Here is a 6,000-nt window from a genome sequence, read left to right as displayed (position 1 = left end):
TCAGGCTCTTTGTGCCCCTCCACCCTGCTCCCAGGCTTCAGGAGATCATTATCAGCCACAGGTGACCCCCGGATTATCTCTCACCACCTGCCAGGCTCCTGACATCGCACATCTATTACAAGCTTCCTCCCTCCTCAGGGGCAACCTGGCTTTCCGGACCCCCCTGCAAGTTTGTCAGGGATGCTGGGACACAGAAGGGGTGGTGGGAGACCTAACCAATAGCCCATGACATGCTAATCCTGGGATTAGCCAGGGTTCAGAGGTTAATTACAAAGGTGTGGAGAGGAAGAGGGAGAGAACAGGGACCACAGGAAGACCCAAAATAACTCCTCTTCCTAAGCATCAAGATAGAACCCAGGCGGATTGCAGTTTCTGAAAGACACTGTGAAAGAGGCAATACTCTGGGAAGACATTATCTCCCTCCTGGAGTCAGAAGGGCTGGTCCTCCCCAGTTCCTGACCCATCTCCAAGCCAGAGTGTCTCCTATACCCCAGCTGATAAAACTAGCATGGTCTCCCCGACAGGGGATGAGGAAACTAAACCCGTTGGAGAATGTGCACAGCTCTAATACAACCCAGGCTGTGCAGGAACATAAAATGGGGACACGCAGGGCAGATATTTCATGGGGACACAGCAGGATTTACAAATCTTCCCACCCAGACTGATTTCTCAGACATCTCTCTGGCAGAGAGAGGCATCACGCAGGGAGATCTGAATGGGCTCCCAAGTGGGAAGCAGCATAAACGCTTCAACCTCAATTCATTATCAGAAAACATCACTAATTTGCTCCAGCACAACCCTACTAAGTGTGGTTTTCTGGCTTCCAGGCCATAAAGTATCTCTGCAGGACATTGCTATTGGATTAAGTAGCTTTACCCACCTGTGGAGAGCTGCCTGGGTGCCCAAGCATGGCAGAGTCAGCCCCGTGCCACCTGCTGAGCCCTGCTGATCTCAAGGGGAAGAGAGGGAGAGCAGAAGGTCCCTCCCCAGGGTCTCCAAGCAGCAGCTTCTGGGGAGTCAGTGCTATCGGCCCACCAACAGGTTCCTGGCATGCCCCTCGCTCACCCCATCACTGCAGCATCCCCAGGGCTTTCCTCAGGGATGTCATTAGTCAGAAACTGCAGCATATGACTGCACATCTGGAAGGAATTAGATGACAAGAGCCTCTGCCAGCTGTCTTCATTTAGGTTTGTTCATACTTGGAAGCGCTCTGCAGCCTGATCTGTAAAATAAAAAGTTGCACTGATTGACGCGAGCCAAGGGTTTCCTCTGAGGCACTCCCTGCCCCCCTCGCCTCTGCCCAAGACAACATTAGTACTTATTACATAGTGGAGGCTGGCTGCACACTATGGAGGAGGTTGTGTAAGAATAATTATGGCACAGAAGTTAACTATTGCCTTTCTTCATGTCAGAGCATGGCCAGTTCCAGCATGGACAGGGAGCCCATGGGAATGCCAATCCCAGATGACACTAAGACAGACCCAATGATACCACCAAGCATCACCACCTAAGGGGCATCCAGTGGGTCTTTGGTGCAACCCTGCTTAGAAGCCACTTCCTGTCCCTCGGGACTTCACCCAATGCTGAGTGCTGCAGTATGGGGCATCCCGTGGGCTGTTGGGCAGTTGGTTTCTTCCCTATCCTCATTTCTGTACATTGGGCTTCCCAGGCCCCAGTGATCCCTGAGCTCACACGCTTTGTTCTGCTGGCAGAGGGAGAGGGTGGAGAGCCCCCTGCTTCAGTAGTTGGGAGCCTGGCCTTCCTCCAGCCCTTTGCACAGATGTCCGCATGCCAGACTGGGGCAGCTGGGCAGGCTGTACTGCCTCCACTCTAAGGAAGGGAAGACATTGGTGGTGTGGGCCACACAGGGCATAGGGTAACACAGCAGTGAGCATGCTCGCAGTGGTGTATTAGTGGGGTTGTGCACCATGCCACGACCACAGTTCAGGCATTCCTCACCTGTGAGATCAGCCTAAATCTCCCAGATACCTGCAAGACCACCAAGCTCAGGAAGGGTTGCAGAGCTCACTAGAGAAGCAGATGAGAAGCTCAGGAACCTCCCCTTTTCACTCCACACAACAGTTTCCCATTTTAAGATGTTTCTGCAGGCTTGCCTCTGGGTGCATCAGAGATTAACAAGGTCTAGGGTCAACCAAAGGAGGCCATCAGGAGAGCAGCATCTAAGCTTCACTGAATCTTCACGGATTTGTCAAAAGATTTTGGATCAGCTGTTCCCAATCTGATAAACCAAGTCCCACACACGAAGCCAGGGGCTGCTGGGAAAACAGCTGATCTGTTTTAGGATCTCCCAGGGTTGGATCCTTCCCACAAAGGATGAAAAAGAACAGGAGCAGCCAACTCCTGACATTGAGTCCTTCCCAAGACACGGGAGGCTGCTATGCAGGAAAGTGGGGAGGACACTGGGGAGGTGTGATGTTGCGAGAGTATGTACTCTTGCAAGAGTGCCATGAATTCACTTAGCCATGTACAGCCTCCCTCAGCTTCCACAGGGAACATGAAACCTGCCCAAAAGCAGCACTAGGGCTCGCAACAGAGCCGGGGTGATTGTCTCGGCTGTGTGACACATGATCTCCCAACGAGGCTGCCATTGCTGGGCCTCAGCCAAGGGGTTGTATTCCTAAGGGCATGGCTTGAATTAATGTATTTTCTTTCCCATTTTGTTTAAAATTGAGGTTGAGCTGCTTCTAAACAGATGTGTTGGAGTAGCCAAAATATTTGCCTTTATGCAGGCTGCTTGTTTGGCATCCACGCCTGGCTGATGCTAAAATATTCTGTCCTCCCAAGGGCAGCGAGTGAGAAGCAGCGCAGGGGGTGTAGTGGGTGTCCTCCACTCAAATGCCCAGAGCATCACAGTCAGACAGGTCCCTGCTGCCACTATGTCTCATCTGCAACCCTGGCATCTCTCACAAAAGCACAGGAAATGTAAAAGGAGTTTCTCTCCTGGGAAATGCAGGGAAAGAGGGCCCAGCACTGGAAGGAGTGGGCAGGAGGCTGGGGAAGGAGCATCCACAGTGAGGACAGGGCAGCAAGCAAAGTCCTCATGCCCTCACCTTCCTAATCCTGCAGTCCACACCAAGAGCAACTAGACGAGAAAACCCCCACCAAAGGGGTTGCAGTGGCCCGGGTCAGGGTGTTACAGCCCCACACAGCCCCAGTAACCCAGGGTATTTTCACACACCCGCTCAGCAGGGTGATAGTGTCAGGGCTTGTCCACCCTGTGGAGGGAGACGGCTTTTGAGACACCCTGAACTTCAGGAAAAAGTAAAGATACACCTGAGCAAAAGATACCTCACCGGGGGGGCAGCAAGTCCAGTGCCTTCTGTCCCCGTGCTCACTGCAGGGACGGAACCCACAAAACACAGCAAAGTTCCTCAGGGAACTTCCACCCACTCAGGGACATTCTCAGCCCCGAGTTGTCCAAAAATGTGTGTTTGGAGACAATTTCCAGCTGCCTGCAAGGAGGCTTCTCCGCACGCAAACCCGTGCGCTGGGTGGTGGGAAATCCCCCCTGCTCGAAGCCAGGACCCTGTGATTCAGAGGTGGGTGGCCGGAGGGACAGTTTCCGTGCGAGCGCTGGTGAAGGCGTGCGGGAGCACCGCTCGCTGTGCTCTGTGCCTCGGGAATGAGCCGACCGAGCACCGTGCAGACACTCTGTGACTCAGAGCAGCTTCGCCAGCCCGGGGTCAGGCTTCGGCTGCAGCTGGGGAATGCGCCGGCATCACAGACGCGGGGGAAACCTCTGCCTGTCTCGTCCTTTCCTTAAGACACGTAAGGAATAGCATCGTGCAGTTTCCTCCTCCTTCCTCCCCGTGCAGACACAGACCCTTTCACGCTGGCAGAAAACCGCAGTCGGTTTTTGAGTTGGGAAATGGGGCTGTCTCCGCAGATTTCAGCTTCCCAGCATGATTTAGCCACCTGCAGGGTTAAATGCAGCCCCCTGCCCTCACAAGTGCTTTCACCAAAGCTCCCAGAGCCTGACACACCATCTTGACTCTGCAATAAGCTAATAACCAGTGAAGAGAGCATGAAACCAACCGCTCTGGCCCAGCAGCCCGATTCACTCCTACCCAGTCACACACCTGGACACTCATCCATGATGCAGACAACCGTTTACGCCAAGGCTCTCAGGCTAGAAACAATCCTAGCACATCCCCTGGCTCTGAGCCTGACACACCATGGTGGGAGGAAGACATTTCAGCATTGCAAGCTTATGCCCCCTTTTGCTAAGGAATAACCAGGGGAGGGGGGGGCCGGCAGGAGGAATGATGCTATCGGTTCACCTCAATCCGTGCCTCCTTCCACATTTTTTTTCCCCTCTCACATTTCTGAGGCTCCTCTTCTCTCACTTATCACTCACTGGGTCCAGAGGCTCAGGATAGACCTGGATATCAGTGGACAAAACACACCAGTCAGGTCAGTCCCTGGATCCCACAGAGGATGGATCTCACTCGGGGGCTTATTCTTGCTGGTGGCTTATACAGCCAGCAAAACCTCAGACCTGTGACCACAGCCCCACAAGATGAAGTCCTTCCTCACAATCCTGAGGAAGAGAGAAATTTTACACTGGCCACTTCACATATTGTTTGAGACTACAGTAAAATTCACCTTTGAGACAGCAACCCACTGGTCAGCAACTTAGCAGCGTGGCAAATCATAGAAAGCCCTTACACAGAAGGGTCAGGAGCTGACCTGGAAAGATGTTTCTTGCTATGCTCTCACATAAGGTTTTTGAGTTTGAGTGCCAACTCTTCGGACTCTCTCCTACACTGTTTTGTCTTCCACCATTTCTCTGAAAGAATCTTAGCTGGTCTTGTCCTCCAGCAGCAGATCTGAGCAGACCAGATAGCTTTACCTCAGAGACAAGTCAGTTAGTTTCAACAGCAGTTTAGATGCCAAACTGCCCTGTGGGTCTGCCTTGCAGTGCTTTCCACCTGGAGGTCTTCCCTAGACCTTATACTGAAGCGCTCAGCTGCACTGGAGTTTCATGCAGCTCACATAGACTCAGCATCCCCATCCCTGGAAGTGTTGAAGGCCAGGTTGGATGGAGCTCTGAGCAAGTTGTCCCTGCCCATGGCAGTGGGGTTGGAACTAGATGATCTTTAAGGTCTCTTCCAACCTGAACCATTCCATGAATCTATCATTCTATTATTCTATGACCTGCTTTTGGTGGTGGATGGATCTAAACAGTAAGAGACAAGAATCAGTGGCAAGGAAAAAGCAGCATCTAGTAGGACATGCTGGTTGAAGACAAACAATTGGCACCTGTGATCAAGCTGGTCAGAGGTGCAGAGCCAGAGGGTTACCATGGTCCATCTCAAAGGGACACAGAGAAGCACTAAACTACTCGTTGCTCCAACTGCACGGCAGCTCAGTGCCATCAAGGGTTTGTCAGGATGTCCACCTAGCTCCCTTCCCTTTCACTGAACTCTTGCCTTGTCTCGTCTGCCTGTGAAAGGCCAAGGGAAGAGAACAGTGATGCAGCAGCCTCAGTCACAGTACTTACTATACCCCAGCAACACCCTGCAGCCTCCTAACTACTCTGTGTAAATGCCATGGGCTACAGAATGGGTTTCCACCAGTTGATTATGACAGGAATCCATTCCTTCACCAGGTAGAGGCTTTGCCTCTCCAGTCCTTCCAGTCCAACAAGACAGGAGATCAGACCATCTTCCCCTTGCTGTAGCGCTCTTAAGGCCTTAAGTTGCAAGTGCAAAGGGGTGACATGTAAAGGTTTAAAGAACCCTCCTGCTGATCCCACGGCTGGGTCAGCACTGATTCCTGCGAGATAGGCCTTTGAAGAAAAGGCCATGGAGCCCAGGAATATCCAGTTTCTTGCCTGTCTCCAGAGCCCACTAGCAAAGACATGGGCATGTTATGCGTGTGCCCGACAGCAACACATCTGTGACCCAGCCATGCACAGCTAGCAGCACTGGCAGCATCCAGAGCCTTCCAAGGGGAGAGGAATTGTCAGCCCAGGTG

This window comes from Lepidothrix coronata, unplaced genomic scaffold (genome assembly GCF_001604755.1).
Source record: "Lepidothrix coronata isolate B3197 unplaced genomic scaffold, Lepidothrix_coronata-1.0 Scaffold16, whole genome shotgun sequence".
In the NCBI taxonomy this organism is placed as follows: domain Eukaryota; kingdom Metazoa; phylum Chordata; class Aves; order Passeriformes; family Pipridae; genus Lepidothrix; species Lepidothrix coronata.
The sequence above is the reverse complement of the archived record's forward strand: the minus strand, read 5'-3'. Positions refer to the sequence as shown.